At 41.2% G+C, this 22,143-nt stretch overlaps 13 non-coding genes across 13 annotated transcripts; all 13 read left to right on the top strand.

Moving 5' to 3' along the window:
- The first annotated feature begins 1,860 nt into the window (after positions 1-1,860).
- Positions 1,861-1,933, top strand: trnaa-agc. Its single transcript has one exon. It is a non-coding gene; the product is annotated as a tRNA-Ala (tRNA).
- Positions 1,934-4,274: 2,341 nt separating this feature from the next.
- On the top strand, positions 4,275-4,347 carry trnaa-agc. The gene has a single exon. It is a non-coding gene; the product is annotated as a tRNA-Ala (tRNA).
- A 245-nt stretch (positions 4,348-4,592) lies between these two features.
- trnaa-agc lies at positions 4,593-4,665 on the top strand. Its single transcript has one exon. It is a non-coding gene; the product is annotated as a tRNA-Ala (tRNA).
- Positions 4,666-7,002: 2,337 nt separating this feature from the next.
- trnaa-agc lies at positions 7,003-7,075 on the top strand. Its single transcript has one exon. It is a non-coding gene; the product is annotated as a tRNA-Ala (tRNA).
- A 2,963-nt stretch (positions 7,076-10,038) lies between these two features.
- On the top strand, positions 10,039-10,111 carry trnaa-agc. The gene has a single exon. It is a non-coding gene; the product is annotated as a tRNA-Ala (tRNA).
- A 2,337-nt stretch (positions 10,112-12,448) lies between these two features.
- On the top strand, positions 12,449-12,521 carry trnaa-agc. Its single transcript has one exon. It is a non-coding gene; the product is annotated as a tRNA-Ala (tRNA).
- Positions 12,522-12,760: 239 nt separating this feature from the next.
- Positions 12,761-12,833, top strand: trnaa-agc. Its single transcript has one exon. It is a non-coding gene; the product is annotated as a tRNA-Ala (tRNA).
- A 2,324-nt stretch (positions 12,834-15,157) lies between these two features.
- trnaa-agc lies at positions 15,158-15,230 on the top strand. The gene has a single exon. It is a non-coding gene; the product is annotated as a tRNA-Ala (tRNA).
- A 1,174-nt stretch (positions 15,231-16,404) lies between these two features.
- trnaa-agc lies at positions 16,405-16,477 on the top strand. The gene has a single exon. It is a non-coding gene; the product is annotated as a tRNA-Ala (tRNA).
- A 2,650-nt stretch (positions 16,478-19,127) lies between these two features.
- Positions 19,128-19,200, top strand: trnaa-agc. Its single transcript has one exon. It is a non-coding gene; the product is annotated as a tRNA-Ala (tRNA).
- Positions 19,201-19,438: 238 nt separating this feature from the next.
- trnaa-agc lies at positions 19,439-19,511 on the top strand. The gene has a single exon. It is a non-coding gene; the product is annotated as a tRNA-Ala (tRNA).
- A 231-nt stretch (positions 19,512-19,742) lies between these two features.
- Positions 19,743-19,815, top strand: trnaa-agc. The gene has a single exon. It is a non-coding gene; the product is annotated as a tRNA-Ala (tRNA).
- A 231-nt stretch (positions 19,816-20,046) lies between these two features.
- trnaa-agc lies at positions 20,047-20,119 on the top strand. The gene has a single exon. It is a non-coding gene; the product is annotated as a tRNA-Ala (tRNA).
- Positions 20,120-22,143: the final 2,024 nt, after the last annotated feature.

Genomic DNA, 22,143 nt, shown 5'->3' on the forward strand with positions numbered 1-22,143 from the left:
ACGTAGAGTGTGGTGGCGAGTTGAAATATTGATTCAAAATAGACCAAACAGTAGACGACGCTATCGTGGTTGTTCATAATATATTAGGCTAAGTACTGTTTTATACTCTGCACTTTCAATTGTTGTGAGTTCATGACGTATTTCCCATGTAGTGTTTTAATAGGATAATTTAGGGACAGTTCAAAAATTACTGGGTGAGTGGGGGCTTGTAGCTCTCAAACTCTAGGGGTGTTTTTCCAAACATACTACCTACCATGCTCCACACTCATGCTCCGATTGTATTCTCCACTCCGTTCTCTTGAGTACGTTTTTGTGTGGACGCGAGTGAGGAGAATGCATAAAGCAATACATTTAAGAAGCACTCGCACTCCCCCTACTGTATTACCTCACGCTTCACAGCCCCATTCACTGAACCTCCTTCCAGCCAGGACAATGGCAACAATAGACGAATCAAGATATACACAAAGCAAACGTTTGACGTCACAATTATCAGCTAGATATGTGAATCGTAACAATTTAGCTAGCCAGATAGCTAAACAGGACAAAAATGACCTAAAACGAATAATATGTAAGATAGATGTCAATTCTTCATGGTTACATTAGCTAGCTAACAATGCTTTGTTGCTATCTGGCTAGTTAACAGTACTAGTAGCTAGCCAGTCAGCCCTATTGACTAATTATGGGCTTGCGATCTAAGGTACTTAGGCAGGTAACGTTAAACATGCCGAACAATACCAAATTACTCATGAACCATTAAGAGGGATCCCCATTTAAGTGATTTATTAAAAGGTAAAACAAAAAGAGCAGGAGTCATACATATATTTCTATCTCTATATTTATACATATTGAAAATAATTGGTATGTAGCACAGTTCTCTAGCACATACAAGTGCAAGCTAAGTATCTGAAGTGAACTGCCTCAACTCCTCTCTAACTACAGACTCCATCACTCTCCATCTTATTATTATCATCTGAAGCTTTGGAAGCCATCGGCCAAGTATGTAACAGATCACCTTGAGTTTATTTGAGTTTTTAAAGCTACTTTGAGATTCTGTGTGTAATGAAAAGTGCTATATAGAATAAATTATAATTATTATTATTTATCCTACAGGGGAGGAGGAGCCCTTGTCATAATGGCTTTGCGATATGATGGACAGCCTTCTGTTTGCTACTAAACAGGTCCTAATATCTTAGTCTGTGTGCCAGTTCATTCTCTCTTTTGACTTTGTTGTGGCAAGCAGAAACACACTGGAATTTAGGAAATCCCACCAAACCACCGAATTATTACTTGAATTAAAGGGACAAATTATGTGGTCGCTTGGGGTAATGCAAAAAATCCCCTTTGGTTATCACATGTAGGCACATGTGTAGTTTATGAGACAGATCTTTGATTTAGTAGCTGTTCATTTGTTAGTAAATGTTGGGAGCTGTGACTCTTATTTATTCTACTGGAAGGCTGTCCTCTCCTCTGCTTACAGTAGAAAGGCCTTGGAGCGATCCACTGAGACGCAGTGAGCATAAGCACGACAAAAGACAGGAAAACAGTGACCATGTTTCGGGCGACTAACATGCATTTCCCCACGATCAACTGATCCTAATGTTATTCCACAGACAGCCAGCAGGGGGAACTCCAGACTCGCAGGTTTTTCTGCTATCATACACCCAAAACTCACTAACCCAACAATACAACTATTTCCACCACTGGGCTTACTGCAGTCACTACTTCCACCTTTACTGAACTACCATGAAAAATACTTTTAGACAGCTGAAGCAAGCATACTTTTTAAAAAGTATCCTTACTTATGGACGAGGGATTTGGCAGTGTGGTCATTGAGATTTCATACTTCTTGTTGGATGCACAGGGGGATTAGCTCAAATGGTAGAGCGCTCGCTTAGCATGCGAGAGGTAGCGGGATCGATGCCCGCATCCTCCAACTATTTAGTTTGGTTCAATCAGCACACATTGTTGTTGTAGCTCTGGATACTAACCCAACAATACAACTATTTCCACCACTGGGCTTACTCCTATCACTACTTCAACCTTTACTGAACTACCATGAAAAATACTTTTAGACAGCTGAAGCAAGCATACTTGTTAAAAAGTATCCTTTCTTACGGACGAGGGATTTGGCAGTGCGGTCATTGAGATTTCATACTTCTGGTTGGAGGCACAGGGGGATTAGCTCAAATGGTAGAGCGCTCGCTTAGCATGCGAGAGGTAGCGGGATCGATGCCCACATCCTCCAACTATTTAGTTTGGTTCAATCAGCACACATTGTTGTTGTAGCTCTGGACTGATTTAACTAATCGAAGGATTAGTAAACAAATTGAATCAAGCATGCTTGTCTGGCTCTAAAATGTGAATGTGTGTTGCTGGGGCAACCTGAGGACTGCAGTTGGGAAACACCAGTGGGAAATACGTAGAGTGTGCTGGCGAGTTGAAATATTGATTCAAAATAGACCAAACAGTAGACGACGCTATCGTGGCTGTTCATAATATATTAGGCTAAGTACTGTTTTATACTCTGCACTTTCAATTGTTGTGAGTTCATGACGTATTTCCCATGTAGTGTTTTAATAGGATAATTTAGGGACAGTTCAAAAATTACTGGGTGAGTGGGGGCTTGTAGCTCTCAAACTCTAGGGGTGTTTTTCCAAACATACTACCATGCTCCACACTCATGCTCCGATTGTATTCTCCACTCCGTTCTCTTGAGTACGTTTTTGTGTGGACGCGAGTGAGGAGAATGCATAAAGCAATACATTTAAGAAGCACTCGCACTCCCCCCTACTGTATTACCTCACGCTTCACAGCACCATTCACTGAACCTCCTTCCAGCCAGGACAATGGCAACAATAGACGAATCAAGATATACACAAAGCAAACGTTTGACGTCACAATTATCAGCTAGATATGTGAATCGTAACAATTTAGCTAGCCAGATAGCTAAACAGGACAAAAATGACCTAAAACGAATAATATGTAAGATAGATGTCAATTCTTCATGGTTACATTAGCTAGCTAACAATGCTTTGTTGCTATCTGGCTAGTTAACAGTACTAGTAGCTAGCCAGTCAGCCCTATTGACTAATTATGGGCTTGCGATCTAAGGTACTTAGGCAGGTAACGTTAAACATGCCGAACAATACCAAATTACTCATGAACCATTAAGAGGGATCCCCATTTAAGTGATTTATTAAAAGGTAAAACAAAAAGAGCAGGAGTCATACATATATTTCTATCTCTATATTTATACATATTGAAAATAATTGGTATGTAGCACAGTTCTCTAGCACATACAAGTGCAAGCTAAGTATCTGAAGTGAACTGCCTCAACTCCTCTCTAACTACAGACTCCATCACTCTCCATCTTATTATTATCATCTGAAGCTTTGGAAGCCATCGGCCAAGTATGTACCAGATCACCTTGAGTTTATTTGAGTTTTTAAAGCTACTTTGAGATTCTGTGTGTAATGAAAAGTGCTATATAGAATAAATCATAATTATTATTATTTATCCTACAGGGGAGGAGGAGCCCTTGTCATAATGGCTTTGCGATATGATGGACAGCCTTCTGTTTGCTACTAAACAGGTCCTAATATCTTAGTCTGTGTGCCAGTTCATTCTCTCTTTTGACTTTGTTGTGGCAAGCAGAAACACACTGGAATTTAGGAAATCCCACCAAACCACCGAATTATTACTTCAATTAAAGGGACAAATTATGTGGTCGCTTGGGGTAATGCAAAAATCCCCTTTGGTTATCACATGTAGGCACATGTGTAGTTTATGAGACAGATCTTTGATTTAGTAGCTGTTCATTTGTTAGTAAATGTTGGGAGCTGTGACTCTTATTTATTCTACTGGAAGGCTGTCCTCTCCTCTGCTTACAGTAGAAAGGCCTTGGAGCGATCCACTGAGACGCAGTGAGCATAAGCACGACAAAAGACAGGAAAACAGTGACCATGTTTCGGGCGACTAACATGCATTTCCCCACGATCAACTGATCCTAATGTTATTCCACAGACAGCCAGCAGGGGGAAGTCCAGACTCGCAGGTTTTTCTGCTATCATACACCCAAAACTCACTAACCCAACAATACAACTATTTCCACCACTGGGCTTACTGCAGTCACTACTTCCACCTTTACTGAACTACCATGAAAAATACTTTTAGACAGCTGAAGCAAGCATACTTTTTAAAAAGTATCCTTACGTATGGACGAGGGATTTGGCAGTGTGGTCATTGAGATTTCATACTTCTTGTTGGATGCAACAGGGGGATTAGCTCAAATGGTAGAGCGCTTGCTTAGCATGCGAGAGGTAGCGGGATCGATGCCCGCATCCTCCAACTATTTAGTTTGGTTCAATCAGCACACATTGTTGTTGTAGCTCTGGATACTAACCCAACAATACAACTATTTCCACCACTGGGCTTACTCCTATCACTACCACTACTTCAACCTTTACTGAACTACCATGAAAAATACTTTTAGATAGCTGAAGCAAGCATACTTGTTAAAAAGTATCCTTTCTTATGGACGAGGGATTTGGCAGTGCGGTCATTGAGATTTCATACTTCTTGTTGGAGGCACAGGGGGATTAGCTCAAATGGTAGAGCGCTCGCTTAGCATGCGAGAGGTAGCGGGATCGATGCCCGCATCCTCCAACTATTTAGTTTGGTTCAATCAGCACACATTGTTGTTGTAGCTCTGGATACTAACCCAACAATACAACTATTTCCACCACTGGGCTTACTCCTATCACTACTTCAACCTTTACTGAACTACCATGAAAAATACTTTTAGACAGCTGAAGCAAGCATACTTGTTAAAAAGTATCCTTTCTTATGGACGAGGGATTTGGCAGTGCGGTCATTGAGATTTCATACTTCTTGTTGGAGGCACAGGGGGATTAGCTCAAATGGTAGAGCGCTCGCTTAGCATGCGAGAGCTAGCGGGATCGATGCCCGCATCCTCCAACTATTTAGTTTGGTTCAATCAGCACACATTGTTGTTGTAGCTCTGGACTGATTTAACTAATCAAAGGATTAGTAAACAAATTGAATCAAGCGTGCTTGTCTGGCTCTAAAATGTGAATGTGTGTTGCTGGGGCAACCTGAGGACTGCAGTTGGGAAACACCAGTGGAAGGTAGAGTGTGGTGGCGAGTTGAAATATTGATTCAAAATAGACCAAACAGTAGACGACGCTATCGTGGCTGTTCATAATATATTAGGCTAAGTACTGTTTTATACTCTGCACTTTCAATTGTTGTGAGTTCATGACGTATTTCCCATGTAGTGTTTTAATAGGATGATTTAGGGACAGTTAAAAAATTACTGGGTGAGTGGGGGCTTGTAGCTCTCAAACTCTAGGGGTGTTTTTCCAAACATACTACCATGCTCCACACTCATGCTCCGATTGTATTCTCCACTCCGTTCTCTTGAGTACGTTTTTGTGTGGACGCGAGTGAGGAGAATGCATAAAGCAATACATTTAAGAAGCACTCGCACTCCCCCTACTGTATTACCTCACGCTTCACAGCCCCATTCACTGAACCTCCTTCCAGCCAGGACAATGGCAACAATAGACGAATCAAGATATACACAAAGCAAACGTTTGACGTCACAATTATCAGCTAGATATGTGAATCGTAACAATTTAGCTAGCCAGATAGCTAAACAGGACAAAAATGACCTAAAACGAATAATATGTAAGATAGATGTCAATTCTTCATGGTTACATTAGCTAGCTAACAATGCTTTGTTGCTATCTGGCTAGTTAACAGTACTAGTAGCTAGCCAGTCAGCCCTATTGACTAATTATGGGCTTGCGATCTAAGGTACTTAGGCAGGTAACGTTAAACATGCCGAACAATACCAAATTACTCATGAACCATTAAGAGGGATCCCCATTTAAGTGATTTATTAAAAGGTAAAACAAAAAGAGCAGGAGTCATACATATATTTATATCTCTATATTTATACATATTGAAAATAATTGGTATGTAGCACAGTTCTCTAGCACATACAAGTGCAAGCTAAGTATCTGAAGTGAACTGCCTCAACTCCTCTCTAACTACAGACTCCATCACTCTCCATCTTATTATTATCATCTGAAGCTTTGGAAGCCATCGGCCAAGTATGTACCAGATCACCTTGAGTTTATTTGAGTTTTTAAAGCTACTTTGAGATTCTGTGTGTAATGAAAAGTGCTATATAGAATAAATCATAATTATTATTATTTATCCTACAGGGGAGGAGGAGCCCTTGTCATAATGGCTTTGCGATATGATGGACAGCCTTCTGTTTGCTACTAAACAGGTCCTAATATCTTAGTCTGTGTGCCAGTTCATTCTCTCTTTTGACTTTGTTGTGGCAAGCAGAAACACACTGGAATTTAGGAAATCCCACCAAACCACCGAATTATTACTTCAATTAAAGGGACAAATTATGTGGTCGCTTGGGGTAATGCAAAAAATCCCCTTTGGTTATCACATGTAGGCACATGTGTAGTTTATGAGACAGATCTTTGATTTAGTAGCTGTTCATTTGTCAGTAAATGTTGGGAGCTGTGACTCTTATTTATTCTACTGGAAGGCTGTCCTCTCCTCTGCTTACAGTAGAAAGGCCTTGGAGCGATCCACTGAGACGCAGTGAGCATAAGCACGACAAAAGACAGGAAAACAGTGACCATGTTTCGGGCGACTAACATGCATTTCCCCACGATCAACTGATCCTAATGTTATTCCACAGACAGCCAGCAGGGGGAAGTCCAGACTCGCAGGTTTTTCTGCTATCATACACCCAAAACTCACTAACCCAACAATACAACTATTTCCACCACTGGGCTTACTGCAGTCACTACTTCCACCTTTACTGAACTACCATGAAAAATACTTTTAGACAGCTGAAGCAAGCATACTTTTTAAAAAGTATCCTTACTTATGGACGAGGGATTTGGCAGTGTGGTCATTGAGATTTCATACTTCTTGTTGGATGCAACAGGGGGATTAGCTCAAATGGTAGAGTGCTCGCTTAGCATGCGAGAGGTAGCGGGATCGATGCCCGCATCCTCCAACTATTTAGTTTGGTTCAATCAGCACACATTGTTGTTGTAGCTCTGGATACTAACCCAACAATACAACTACTTCCACCACTGGCCTTACTCCTATCACTACTTCAACCTTTACTGAACTACCATGAAAAATACTTTTAGACAGCTGAAGCAAGCATACTTGTTAAAAAGTATCCTATCTTATGGACGAGGGATTTGGCAGTGCGGTCATTGAGATTTCATACTTCTTGTTGGAGGCACAGGGGGATTAGCCCAAATGGTAGAGCGCTCGCTTAGCATGCGAGAGGTAGCGGGATCAATGCCCGCATCCTCCAACTATTTAGTTTGGTTCAATCAGCACACATTGTTGTTGTAGCTCTGGATACTAACCCAACAATACAACTATTTCCACCACTGGGCTTACTCCTATCACTACTTCAACCTTTACTGAACTACCATGAAAAATACTTTTAGACAGCTGAAGCAAGCATACTTGTTAAAAAGTATCCTTTCTTACGGACGAGGGATTTGGCAGTGCGGTCATTGAGATTTCATACTTCTTGTTGGAGGCACAGGGGGATTAGCTCAAATGGTAGAGCGCTCGCTTAGCATGCGAGAGGTAGCGGGATCGATGCCTGCATCCTCCAACTATTTAGTTTGGTTCAATCAGCACACATTGTTGTTGTAGCTCTGGACTGATTTAACTAATCGAAGGATTAGTAAACAAATTGAATCAAGCGTGCTTGTCTGGCTCTAAAATGTGAATGTGTGTTGCTGGGGCAACCTGAGGACTGCAGTTGGGAAACACCAGTGGGAAATACGTAGAGTGTGGTGGCGAGTTGAAAATTTGATTCAAAATAGACCAAACAGTAGACGACGCTATCGTGGCTGTTCATAATATATTAGGCTAAGTACTGTTTTATACTCTGCACTTTCAATTGTTGTGAGTTCATGACGTTTTTCCCATGTAGTGTTTTAATAGGATAATTTAGGGACAGTTCAAAAATTACTGGGTGAGTGGGGGCTTGTAGCTCTCAAACTCTAGGGGTGTTTTTCCAAACATACTACCATGCTCCACACTCATGCTCCGATTGTATTCTCCACTCCGTTCTCTTGAGTACGTTTTTGTGTGGACGCGAGTGAGGAGAATGCATAAAGCAATACATTTAAGAAGCACTCGCACTCCCCCTACTGTATTACCTCACGCTTCACAGCCCCATTCACTGAACCTCCTTCCAGCCAGGACAATGGCAACAATAGACGAATCAAGATATACACAAAGCAAACGTTTGACGTCACAATTATCAGCTAGATATGTGAATCGTAACAATTTAGCTAGCCAGATAGCTAAACAGGACAAAAATGACCTAAAACGAATAATATGTAAGATAGATGTCAATTCTTCATGGTTACATTAGCTAGCTAACAATGCTTTGTTGCTATCTGGCTAGTTAACAGTACTATTAGCTAGCCAGTCAGCCCTATTGACTAATTATGGGCTTGCGATCTAAGGTACTTAGGCAGGTAACGTTAAACATGCCGAACAATACCAAATTACTCATGAACCATTAAGAGGGATCCCCATTTAAGTGATTTATTAAAAGGCAAAACAAAAAGAGCAGGAGTCATACATATATTTCTATCTCTATATTTATACATATTGAAAATAATTGGTATGTAGCACAGTTCTCTAGCACATACAAGTGCAAGCTAAGTATCTGAAGTGAACTGCCTCAACTCCTCTCTAACTACAGACTCCATCACTCTCCATCTTATTATTATCATCTGAAGCTTTGGAAGCCATCGGCCAAGTATGTACCAGATCACCTTGAGTTTATTTGAGTTTTTAAAGCTACTTTGAGATTCTGTGTGTAATGAAAAGTGCTATATAGAATAAATCATAATTATTATTATTTATCCTACAGGGGAGGAGGAGCCCTTGTCATAATGGCTTTGCGATATGATGGACAGCCTTCTGTTTGCTACTAAACAGGTCCTAATATCTTAGTCTGTGTGCCAGTTCATTCTCTCTTTTGACTTTGTTGTGGCAAGCAGAAACACACTGGAATTTAGGAAATCCCACCAAACCACCTAATTATTACTTCAATTAAAGGGACAAATTATGTGGTCGCTTGGGGTAATGCAAAAATCCCCTTTGGTTATCACATGTAGGCACATGTGTAGTTTATGAGACAGATCTTTGATTTAGTAGCTGTTCATTTGTTAGTAAATGTTGGGAGCTGTGACTCTTATTTATTCTACTGGAAGGCTGTCCTCTCCTCTGCTTACAGTAGAAAGGCCTTGGAGCGATCCACTGAGACGCAGTGAGCATAAGCACGACAAAAGACAGGAAAACAGTGACCATGTTTCGGGCGACTAACATGCATTTCCCCACGATCAACTGATCCTAATGTTATTCCACAGACAGCCAGCAGGGGGAACTCCAGACTCGCAGGTTTTTCTGCTATCATACACCCAAAACTCACTAACCCAACAATACAACTATTTCCACCACTGGGCTTACTGCAGTCACTACTTCCACCTTTACTGAACTACCATGAAAAATACTTTTAGACAGCTGAAGCAAGCATACTTTTTAAAAAGTATCCTTACTTATGGACGAGGGATTTGGCAGTGTGGTCATTGAGATTTCATCATTCTTGTTGGATGCACAGGGGGATTAGCTCAAATGGTATAGCGCTCGCTTAGCATGTGAGAGGTAGCGGGATCGATGCCCGCATCCTCCAACTATTTAGTTTGGTTCAATCAGCACACATTGTTGTTGTAGCTCTGGATACTAACCCAACAATACAACTATTTCCACCACTGGGCTTACTCCTATCACTACTTCAACCTTTACTGAACTACCATGAAAAATACTTTTAGACAGCTGAAGCAAGCATACTTGTTAAAAAGTATCCTTTCTTATGGACGAGGGATTTGGCAGTGCGGTCATTGAGATTTCATACTTCTTGTTGGAGGCACAGGGGGATTAGCTCAAATGGTAGAGCGCTCGCTTAGCATGCGAGAGGTAGCGGGATCGATGCCCGCATCCTCCAACTATTTAGTTTGGTTCAATCACACATTGTCGTTGTAGCTCTAGACTGATTTAACTAATTGAACGATTAGTAAACAAATTGAATCAAGCGTGCTTGTCTCGCTCTAAAATGTGAATGTGTGTTGCTGGGGCAACCTGAGGACTGCAGTTGGGAAACACCAGTGGGAAATACGTAGAGTGTGGTGGCGAGTTGAAAATTTGATTCAAAATAGACCAAACAGTAGACGACGCTATCGTGGCTGTTCATAATATATTAGGCTAAGTACTGTTTTATACTCTGCACTTTCAATTGTTGTGAGTTCATGACGTATTTCCCATGTAGTGTTTTAATAGGATAATTTAGGGACAGTTCAAAAATTACTGGGTGAGTGGGGGCTTGTAGCTCTCAAACTCTAGGGGTGTTTTTCCAAACATACTACCATGCTCCACACTCATGCTCCGATTGTATTCTCCACTCCGTTCTCTTGAGTAAGTTTTTGTGTGGACGAGAGTGAGGAGAATGCATAAAGCAATACATTTAAGAAGCACTCGCACTCCCCCTACTGTATTACCTCACGCTTCACAGCCCCATTCACTGAACCTCCTTCCAGCCAGGACAATGGCAACAATAGACGAATCAAGATATACACAAAGCAAACGTTTGACGTCACAATTATCAGCTAGATATGTGAATCGTAACAATTTAGCTAGCCAGATAGCTAAACAGGACAAAAATGACCTAAAACGAATAATATGTAAGATAGATGTCAATTCTTCATGGTTACATTAGCTAGCTAACAATGCTTTGTTGCTATCTGGCTAGTTAACAGTACTAGTAGCTAGCCAGTCAGCCCTATTGACTAATTATGGGCTTGCGATCTAAGGTACTTAGGCAGGTAACGTTAAACATGCCGAACAATACCAAATTACTCATGAACCATTAAGAGGGATCCCCATTTAAGTGATTTATTAAAAGGTAAAACAAAAAGAGCAGGAGTCATACATATATTTCTATCTCTATATTTATACATATTGAAAATAATTGGTATGTAGCACAGTTCTCTAGCACATACAAGTGCAAGCTAAGTATCTGAAGTGAACTGCCTCAACTCCTCTCTAACTACAGACTCCATCACTCTCCATCTTATTATTATCATCTGAAGCTTTGGAAGCCATCGGCCAAGTATGTACCAGATCACCTTGAGTTTATTTGAGTTTTTAAAGCTACTTTGAGATTCTGTGTGTAATGAAAAGTGCTATATAGAATAAATCATAATTATTATTATTTATCCTACAGGGGAGGAGGAGCCCTTGTCATAATAGCTTTGCGATATGATGGACAGCCTTCTGTTTGCTACTAAACAGGTCCTAATATCTTAGTCTGTGTGCCAGTTCATTCTCTCTTTTGACTTTGTTGTGGCAAGCAGAAACACACTGGAATTTAGGAAATCCCACCAAACCACCGAATTATTACTTCAATTAAAGGGACAAATTATGTGGTCGCTTGGGGTAATGCAAAAAATCCCCTTTGGTTATCACATGTAGGCACATGTGTAGTTTATGAGACAGATCTTTGATTTAGTAGCTGTTCATTTGTTAGTAAATGTTGGGAGCTGTGACTCTTATTTATTCTACTGGAAGGCTGTCCTCTCCTCTGCTTACAGTAGAAAGGCCTTGGAGTGATCCACTGAGACGCAGTGAGCATAAGCACGACAAAAGACAGGAAAACAGTGACCATGTTTCGGGCGACTAACATGCATTTCCCCACGATCAACTGATCCTAATGTTATTCCACAGACAGCCAGCAGGGGGAACTCCAGACTCGCAGGTTTTTCTGCTATCATACACCCAAAACTCACTAACCCAACAATACAACTATTTCCACCACTGGGCTTACTGCAGTCACTACTTCCAACTTTACTGAACTACCATGAAAAATACTTTTAGACAGCTGAAGCAAGCATACTTTTTAAAAAGTATCCTTTCTTATGGACGAGGGATTTGGCAGTGCGGTCATTGAGATTTCATACTTCTTGTTGGAGGCACAGGGGGATTGGCTCAAATGGTAGAGCGCTCGCTTAGCATGCGAGAGGTAGTGGGATTGATGCCCGCATCCTCCAACTATTTAGTTTGGTTCAATCAGCACACATTGTTGTTGTAGCTCTGGATACTAACCCAACAATACAACTATTTCCACCACTGGGCATACTCCTATCACTACTGCAACCTTTACTGAACTACCATGAAAAATACTTTTAGACAGCTGAAGCAAGCATACTTGTTAAAAAGTATCCTTTCTTATGGACGAGGGATTTGGCAGTGCGGTCATTGAGATTTCATACTTCTTGTTGGAGGCACAGGGGGATTAGCTCAAATGGTAGAGCGCTCGCTTAGCATGCGAGAGGTAGCGGGATCGATGCCCGCATCCTCCAACTATTTAGTTTGGTTCAATCAGCACACATTGTTGTTGTAGCTCTGGATACTAACCCAACAATACAACTATTTCCACCACTGGGCTTACTCCTATCACTACTTCACCCTTTACTGAACTACCATGAAAAATACTTTTAGACAGCTGAAGCAAGCATACTTGTTAAAAAGTATCCTGTCTTATGGACGAGGGATTTGGCAGTGCGGTCATTGAGATTTCATACTTCTTCTTGGAGGCACAGGGGGATTAGCTCAAATGGTAGAGCGCTCGCTTAGCATGCGAGAGGTAGCGGGATCGATGCCCGCATCCTCCAACTATTTAGTTTGGTTCAATCAGCACACATTGTTGTTGTAGCTCTGGATACTAACCCAACAATACAACTATTTCCACCACTGGGCTTACTCCTATCACTACTTCAACCTTTACTGAACTACCATGAAAAATACTTTTAGACAGCTGAAGCAAGCATACTTGTTAAAAAGTATCCTTTCTTATGGACGAGGGATTTGGCAGTGCGGTCATTGAGATTTCATACTTCTTGTTGGAGGCACAGGGGGATTAGCTCAAATGGTAGAGCGCTCGCTTAGCATGCGAGAGCTAGCGGGATCGATGCCTGCATCCTCCAACTATTTAGTTTGGTTCAATCAGCACACATTGTTGTTGTAGCTCTGGACTGATTTAACTAATCGAAGGATTAGTAAACAAATTGAATCAAGCGTGCTTGTCTGGCTCTAAAATGTGAATGTGTGTTGCTGTGGCAACCTGAGGACTGCAGTTGGGAAACACCAGTGGAAATACGTAGAGTGTGGTGGCGAGTTGAAATATTGATTCAAAATAGACCAAACAGTAGACGACGCTATCGTGGCTGTTCATAATATATTAGGCTAAGTACTGTTTTATACTCTGCACTTTCAATTGTTGTGAGTTCATGACGTATTTCCCATGTAGTGTTTTAATAGGATAATTTAGGGACAGTTCAAAAATTACTGGGTGAGTGGGGGCTTGTAGCTCTCAAACTCTAGGGGTGTTTTTCCAAACATACTACCATGCTCCACACTCATGCTCCGATTGTATTCTCCACTCCGTTCTCTTGAGTACGTTTTTGTGTGGACGCAAGTGAGGAGAATGCATAAAGCAATACATTTAAGAAGCACTCGCACTCCCCCTACTGTATTACCTCACGCTTCACAGCTCCTTCCAGCCAGGACAATGGCAACAATAGACGAATCAAGATATACACAAAGCAAACGTTTGACGTCACAATTATCAGCTAGATATGTGAATCGTAACAATTTAGCTAGCCAGATAGCTAAACAGGACAAAAATGACCTAAAATGAATAATATGTAAGATAGATGTCAATTCTTCATGGTTACATTAGCTAGCTAACAATGCTTTGTTGCTATCTGGCTAGTTAACAGTACTAGTAGCTAGCCAGTCAGCCCTATTGACTAATTATGGGCTTGCGATCTAAGGTACTTAGGCAGGTAACGTTAAACATGCCGAACAATACCAAATTACTCATGAACCATTAAGAGGGATCCCCATTTAAGTGATTTATTAAAAGGTAAAACAAAAAGAGCAGGAGTCATACATATATTTCTATCTCTATATTTATACATATTGAAGATAATTGGTATGTAGCACAGTTCTCTAGCACATACAAGTGCAAGCTAAGTATCTGAAGTGAACTGCCTCAACTCCTCTCTAACTACAGACTCCATCACTCTCCATCTTATTATTATCATCTGAAGCTTTGGAAGCCATCGGCCAAGTATGTACCAGATCACCTTGAGTTTATTTGAGTTTTTAAAGCTACTTTGAGATTCTGTGTGTAATGAAAAGTGCTATATAGAATAAATCATAATTATTATTATTTATCCTACAGGGGAGGAGGAGCCCTTGTCATAATGGCTTTGCGATATGATGGACAGCCTTCTGTTTGCTACTAAACAGGTCCTAATATCTTAGTCTGTGTGCCAGTTCATTCTCTCTTTTGACTTTGTTGTGGCAAGCAGAAACACACTGGAATTTAGGAAATCCCACCAAACCACCGAATTATTACTTCAATTAAAGGGACAAATTATGTGGTCGATTGGGGTAATGCAAAAAATCCCCTTTGGTTATCACATGTAGGCACATGTGTAGTTTATGAGACAGATCTTTGATTTAGTAGCTGTTCATTTGTTAGTAAATGTTGGGAGCTGTGACTCTTATTTATTCTACTGGAAGGCTGTCCTCTCCTCTGCTTACAGTAGAAAGGCCTTGGAGTGATCCACTGAGACGCAGTGAGCATAAGCACGACAAAAGACAGGAAAACAGTGACCATGTTTCGGGCGACTAACATGCATTTCCCCACGATCAACTGATCCTAATGTTATTCCACAGACAGCCAGCAGGGGGAACTCCAGACTCGCAGGTTTTTCTGCTATCATACACCCAAAACTCACTAACCCAACAATACAACTATTTCCACCACTGGGCTTACTGCAGTCACTACTTCCAACTTTACTGAACTACCATGAAAAATACTTTTAGACAGCTGAAGCAAGCATACTTTTTAAAAAGTATCCTTTCTTATGGACGAGGAATTTGGCAGTGCGGTCATTGAGATTTCATACTTCTTGTTGGAGGCACAGGGGGATTGGCTCAAATGGTAGAGCGCTCGCTTAGCATGCGAGAGGTAGCGGGATCGATGCCCGCATCCTCCAACTATTTAGTTTGGTTCAATCAGCACACATTGTTGTTGTAGCTCTGGATACTAACCCAACAATACAACTATTTCCACCACTGGAATTACTCCTATCACTACTTCAACCTTTACTGAACTACCATGAAAAATACTTTTAGACAGCTGAAGCAAGCATACTTGTTAAAAAGTATCCTTTCTTATGGACGAGGGATTTGGCAGTGCGGTCATTGAGATTTTATACTTCTTGTTGGAGGCACAGGCGGATTAGCTCAAATGTTAGAGCGCTCGCTTAGCATGCGAGAGGTAGCGGGATCGATGCCCGCATCCTCCAACTATTTAGTTTGGTTCAATCAGCACACATTGTTGTTGTAGCTCTGGATACTAACCCAACAATACAACTATTTCCACCACTGGGCTTACTCCTATCACTACTTCAACCTTTACTGAACTACCATGAAAAATACTTTTAGACAGCTGAAGCAAGCATACTTGTTAAAAAGTATCTTTTCTTATGGACGAGGGATTTGGCAGTGCGGTCATTGAGATTTCATACTTCTTGTTGGAGGCACAGGGGGATTAGCTCAAATGGTAGAGCACTCGCTTAGCATGCGAGAGGTAGCGGGATCGATGCCGCATCCTCCAACTACTTAGTCTGGTTCAATCAGCACAGATTGTTGTTGTAGCTCTGGATACTGACCCAACAATACAACTATTTCCACCACTGGGCTTACTCCTATCACTACTTCAACCTTTACTGAACTACCATGAAAAATACTTTTAGACAGCTGAAGCAAGCATACTTGTTAAAAAGTATCCTTTCTTATGGACGAGGGATTTGGCAGTGCGGTCATTGAGATTTTATACTTCTTGTTGGAGGCACAGGGGGATTAGCTCAAATGGTAGTGCGCTCGCTTAGCATGCGAGAGGTAGCGGGATCGATGCCCGCATCCTCCAACTATTTAGTTTGGTTCAATCAGCACACATTGTTGTTGTAGCTCTGGATACTAACCCAACAATACAACTATTTCCACCACTGGGCTTACTCCTATCACTACTTCAACCTTTACTGAACTACCATGAAAAATACTTTTAGACAGCTGAAGCAAGCATACTTGTTAAAAAGTATCCTTTCTTATGGACGAGGGATTTGGCAGTGCGGTCATTGAGATTTCATACTTCTTGTTGGAGGCACAGGGGGATTAGCTCAAATGGTAGAGCGCTCGCTTAGCATGCGAGAGGTAGCGGGATCGATGCCCGCATCCTCCAACTATTTAGTTTGGTTCAATCAGCACACATTGTTGTTGTAGCTCTGGATACTAACCCAACAATACAACTATTTCCACCACTGGAATTACTCCTATCACTACTTCAACCTTTACTGAACTACCATGAAAAATACTTTTAGACAGCTGAAGCAAGCATACTTGTTAAAAAGTATCCTTTCTTATGGACGAGGGATTTGGCAGTGCGGTCATTGAGATTTTATACTTCTTGTTGGAGGCACAGGCGGATTAGCTCAAATGTTAGAGCGCTCGCTTAGCATGCGAGAGGTAGCGGGATCGATGCCCGCATCCTCCAACTATTTAGTCTGGTTCAATCAGCACACATTGTTGTTGTAGCTCTGGATACTGACCCAACAATACAACTATTTCCACCACTGGGCTTACTCCTATCACTACTTCAACCTTTACTGAACTACCATGAAAAATACTTTTAGACAGCTGAAGCAAGCATACTTGTTAAAAAGTATCCTTTCTTATGGACGAGGGAATTGGCAGTGCGGTCATTGAGATTTCATACTTCTTGTTGGAGGCACAGGGGGATTAGCTCAAATGGTAGAGCGCTCGCTTAGCATGCGAGAGGTAGCAGGATTGATGCCCGCATCCTCCAACTATTTCGTTTGGTTCAATCAGCACACATTGTTGTTGTAGCTCTGGACTGATTCAACTAATTGAAGGATTAGTAACAAATTGAATCAAGCGTGCTTGTCTGGCTCTAAAATGTGAATGTGTGTTGCTGGGGCAACCTGAGGACTGCAGTTGGGAAACACCAGTGGGAAATACGTAGAGTGTGGTGGCGAGTTGAAATATTGATTCAAAATAGACCAAACAGTAGACGACGCTATCGTGGCTGTTCATAAATTATTAGGCTAAGTACTGTTTTATACTCTGCACTTTCAATTGTTGTGAGTTCATGACTTATTTCCCATGTAGTGTTTTAATAGGATAATTTAGGGACAGTTCAAAAATTACTGGGTGAGTGGGGGCTTGTAGCTCTCAAACTCTAGGGGTGTTTTTCCAAACATACTACCATGCTCCACACTCATGCTCCGATTGTATTCTCCACTCCGTTCTCTTGAGTACGTTTTTGTGTGGACGCGAGTGAGGAGAATGCATAAAGCAATACATTTAAGAAGCACTCGCACTCCCCCTACTGTATTACCTCACGCTTCACAGCCCCATTCACTGAACCTCCTTCCAGCCAGGACAATGGCAACAATAGACGAATCAAGATATACACAAAGCAAACGTTTGACGTCACAATTATCAGCTAGATATGTGAATCGTAACAATTTAGCTAGCCAGATAGCTAAACAGGACAAAAATGACCAAAAAAGAATAATATGTAAGATAGATGTCAATTCTTCATGGTTACATTAGCTAGCTAACAATGCTTTGTTGCTATCTGGCTAGTTAACAGTACTAGTAGCTAGCCAGTCAGCCCTATTGACTAATTATGGGCTTGCGATCTAAGGTACTTAGGCAGGTAACGTTAAACATGCCGAACAATACCAAATTACTCATGAACCATTAAGAGGGATCCCCATTTAAGTGATTTATTAAAAGGTAAAACAAAAAGAGCAGGAGTCATACATATATTTCTATCTCTATATTTATACATATTGAAAATAATTGGTATGTAGCACAGTTCTCTAGCACATACAAGTGCAAGCTAAGTATCTGAAGTGAACTGCCTCAACTCCTCTCTAACTACAGACTCCATCACTCTCCATCTTATTATTATCGTCTGAAGCTTTGGAAGCCATCGGCCAAGTATGTACCAGATCACCTTGAGTTTATTTGAGTTTTTAAAGCTACTTTGAGATTCTGTGTGTAATGAAAAGTGCTATATAGAATAAATCATAATTATTATTATTTATCCTACAGGGGAGGAGGAGCCCTTGTCATAATGGCTTTGCGATATGATGGACAGCCTTCTGTTTGCTACTAAACAGGTCCTAATATCTTAGTCTGTGTGCCAGTTCATTCTCTCTTTTGACTTTGTTGTGGCAAGCAGAAACACACTGGAATTTAGGAAATCCCACCAAACCACCGAATTATTACTTCAATTAAAGGGACAAATTATGTGGTCGCTTGGGGTAATGCAAAAATCCCCTTTGGTTATCACATGTAGGCACATGTGTAGTTTATGAGACAGATCTTTGATTTAGTAGCTGTTCATTTGTTAGTAAATGTTGGGAGCTGTGACTCTTATTTATTCTACTGGAAGGCTGTCCTCTCCTCTGCTTACAGTAGAAAGGCCTTGGAGCGATCCACTGAGACGCAGTGAGCATAAGCACGACAAAAGACAGGAAAACAGTGACCATGTTTCGGGCGACTAACATGCATTTCCCCACGATCAACTGATCCTAATGTTATTCCACAGACAGCCAGCAGGGGGAACTCCAGACTCGCAGGTTTTTCTGCTATCATACACCCAAAACTCACTAACCCAACAATACAACTATTTCCACCACTGGGCTTACTGCAGTCACTACTTCCACCTTTACTGAACTACCATGAAGAATACTTTTAGACAGCTGAAGCAAGCATACTTTTTAAAAAGTATCCTTACTTATGGACGAGGGATTTGGCAGTGTGGTCATTGAGATTTCATACTTCTTGTTGGATGCACAGGGGGATTAGCTCAAATGGTAGAGCGCTCGCTTAGCATGCGAGAGGTAGCGGGATCGATGCCCGCATCCTCCAACTACTTAGTTTGGTTCAATCAGCACACATTGTTGTTGTAGCTCTGGATACTAACCCAACAATACAACTATTTCCACCACTGGGCTTACTCCTATAACTACTTCAACCTTTACTGAACTACCATGAAAATACTTTTAGACAGCTGAAGCAAGCATACTTGTTAAAAAGTATCCTTTCTTATGGACGAGGAATTTGGCAGTGCGGTCATTGAGATTTCATACTTCTTGTTGGAGGCACAGGGGGATTGGCTCAAATGGTAGAGCGCTTGCTTAGCATGCGAGAGGTAGCGGGATCGATGCCCGCATCCTCCAACTATTTAGTTTGGTTCAATCAGCACACATTGTTGTTGTAGATCTGGATAACAATACAACTATTTCCACCACTGGGCTTACTCCTATCACTACTTCAACCTTTACTGAACTACCATGAAAAATACTTTTAGACAGCTGAAGCAAGCATACTTGTTAAAAAGTATCCTTTCTTATGGACGAGGGATTTGGCAGTGCGGTCATTGAGATTTCATACTTCTTGTTGGAGGCACAGGGGGATTGGCTCAAATGGTAGAGCGCTCGCTTAGCATGCGAGAGGTAGCGGGATCGATGCCCGCATCCTCCAACTATTTAGTTTGGTTCAATCAGCACACATTGTTGTTCTAGATCTGGATAACAATACAACTATTTCCACCACTGGGCTTACTCCTATCACTACTTCAACCTTTACTGAACTACCATGAAAAATACTTTTAGACAGCTGAAGCAAGCATACTTGTTAAAAAGTATCCTTTCTTATGGACGAGGGATTTGGCAGTGCGGTCATTGAGATTTCATACTTCTTGTTGGAGGCACAGGGGGATTAGCTCAAATGGTAGAGCGCTCGCTTAGCATGCGAGAGGTAGCGGGATCGATGCCCGCATCCTCCAACTATTTAGTTTGGTTCAATCAGCACACATTGTTGTTGTAGCTCTGGACTGATTTAACTAATCGAAGGATTAGTAAACAAATTGAATCAAGCGTGCTTGTCTGGCTCTAAAATGTGAATGTCTGTTGCTGGGGCAACCTGAGGACTGCAGTTGGGAAACACCAGTAGGAAATACGTAGAGTGTGGTGGCGAGTTGAAATATTGATTCAAAATAGACCAAACAGTAGACGACGCTATCGTGGCTGTTCATAAATTATTAGGCTAAGTACTGTTTTATACTCTGCACTTTCAATTGTTGTGAGTTCATGACTTATTTCCCATGTAGTGTTTTAATAGGATAATTTAGGGACAGTTCAAAAATTACTGGGTGAGTGGGGGCTTGTAGCTCTCAAACTCTAGGGGTGTTTTTCCAAACATACTACCATGCTCCACACTCATGCTCCGATTGTATTCTCCACTCCGTTCTCTTGAGTACGTTTTTGTGTGGACGCGAGTGAGGAGAATGCATAAAGCAATACATTTAAGAAGCACTCGCACTCCCCCTACTGTATTACCTCACGCTTCACAGCCCCATTCACTGAACCTCCTTCCAGCCAGGACAATGGCAACAATAGACGAATCAAGATATACACAAAGCAAACGTTTGACGTCACAATTATCAGCTAGATATGTGAATCGTAACAATTTAGCTAGCCAGATAGCTAAACAGGACAAAAATGACCAAAAAAGAATAATATGTAAGATAGATGTCAATTCTTCATGGTTACATTAGCTAGCTAACAATGCTTTGTTGCTATCTGGCTAGTTAACAGTACTAGTAGCTAGCCAGTCAGCCCTATTGACTAATTATGGGCTTGCGATCTAAGGTACTTAGGCAGGTAACGTTAAACATGCCGAACAATACCAAATTACTCATGAACCATTAAGAGGGATCCCCATTTAAGTGATTTATTAAAAGGTAAAACAAAAAGAGCAGGAGTCATACATATATTTCTATCTCTATATTTATACATATTGAAAATAATTGGTATGTAGCACAGTTCTCTAGCACATACAAGTGCAAGCTAAGTATCTGAAGTGAACTGCCTCAACTCCTCTCTAACTACAGACTCCATCACTCTCCATCTTATTATTATCGTCTGAAGCTTTGGAAGCCATCGGCCAAGTATGTACCAGATCACCTTGAGTTTATTTGAGTTTTTAAAGCTACTTTGAGATTCTGTGTGTAATGAAAAGTGCTATATAGAATAAATCATAATTATTATTATTTATCCTACAGGGGAGGAGGAGCCCTTGTCATAATGGCTTTGCGATATGATGGACAGCCTTCTGTTTGCTACTAAACAGGTCCTAATATCTTAGTCTGTGTGCCAGTTCATTCTCTCTTTTGACTTTGTTGTGGCAAGCAGAAACACACTGGAATTTAGGAAATCCCACCAAACCACCGAATTATTACTTCAATTAAAGGGACAAATTATGTGGTCGCTTGGGGTAATGCAAAAATCCCCTTTGGTTATCACATGTAGGCACATGTGTAGTTTATGAGACAGATCTTTGATTTAGTAGCTGTTCATTTGTTAGTAAATGTTGGGAGCTGTGACTCTTATTTATTCTACTGGAAGGCTGTCCTCTCCTCTGCTTACAGTAGAAAGGCCTTGGAGCGATCCACTGAGACGCAGTGAGCATAAGCACGACAAAAGACAGGAAAACAGTGACCATGTTTCGGGCGACTAACATGCATTTCCCCACGATCAACTGATCCTAATGTTATTCCACAGACAGCCAGCAGGGGGAACTCCAGACTCGCAGGTTTTTCTGCTATCATACACCCAAAACTCACTAACCCAACAATACAACTATTTCCACCACTGGGCTTACTGCAGTCACTACTTCCACCTTTACTGAACTACCATGAAAAATACTTTTAGACAGCTGAAGCAAGCATACTTTTTAAAAAGTATCCTTACTTATGGACGAGGGATTTGGCAGTGTGGTCATTGAGATTTCATAATTCTTGTTGCATGC

This window comes from Oncorhynchus mykiss, chromosome 31 (assembly GCF_013265735.2).
Source record: "Oncorhynchus mykiss isolate Arlee chromosome 31, USDA_OmykA_1.1, whole genome shotgun sequence".
Lineage (NCBI taxonomy): Eukaryota > Metazoa > Chordata > Actinopteri > Salmoniformes > Salmonidae > Oncorhynchus > Oncorhynchus mykiss.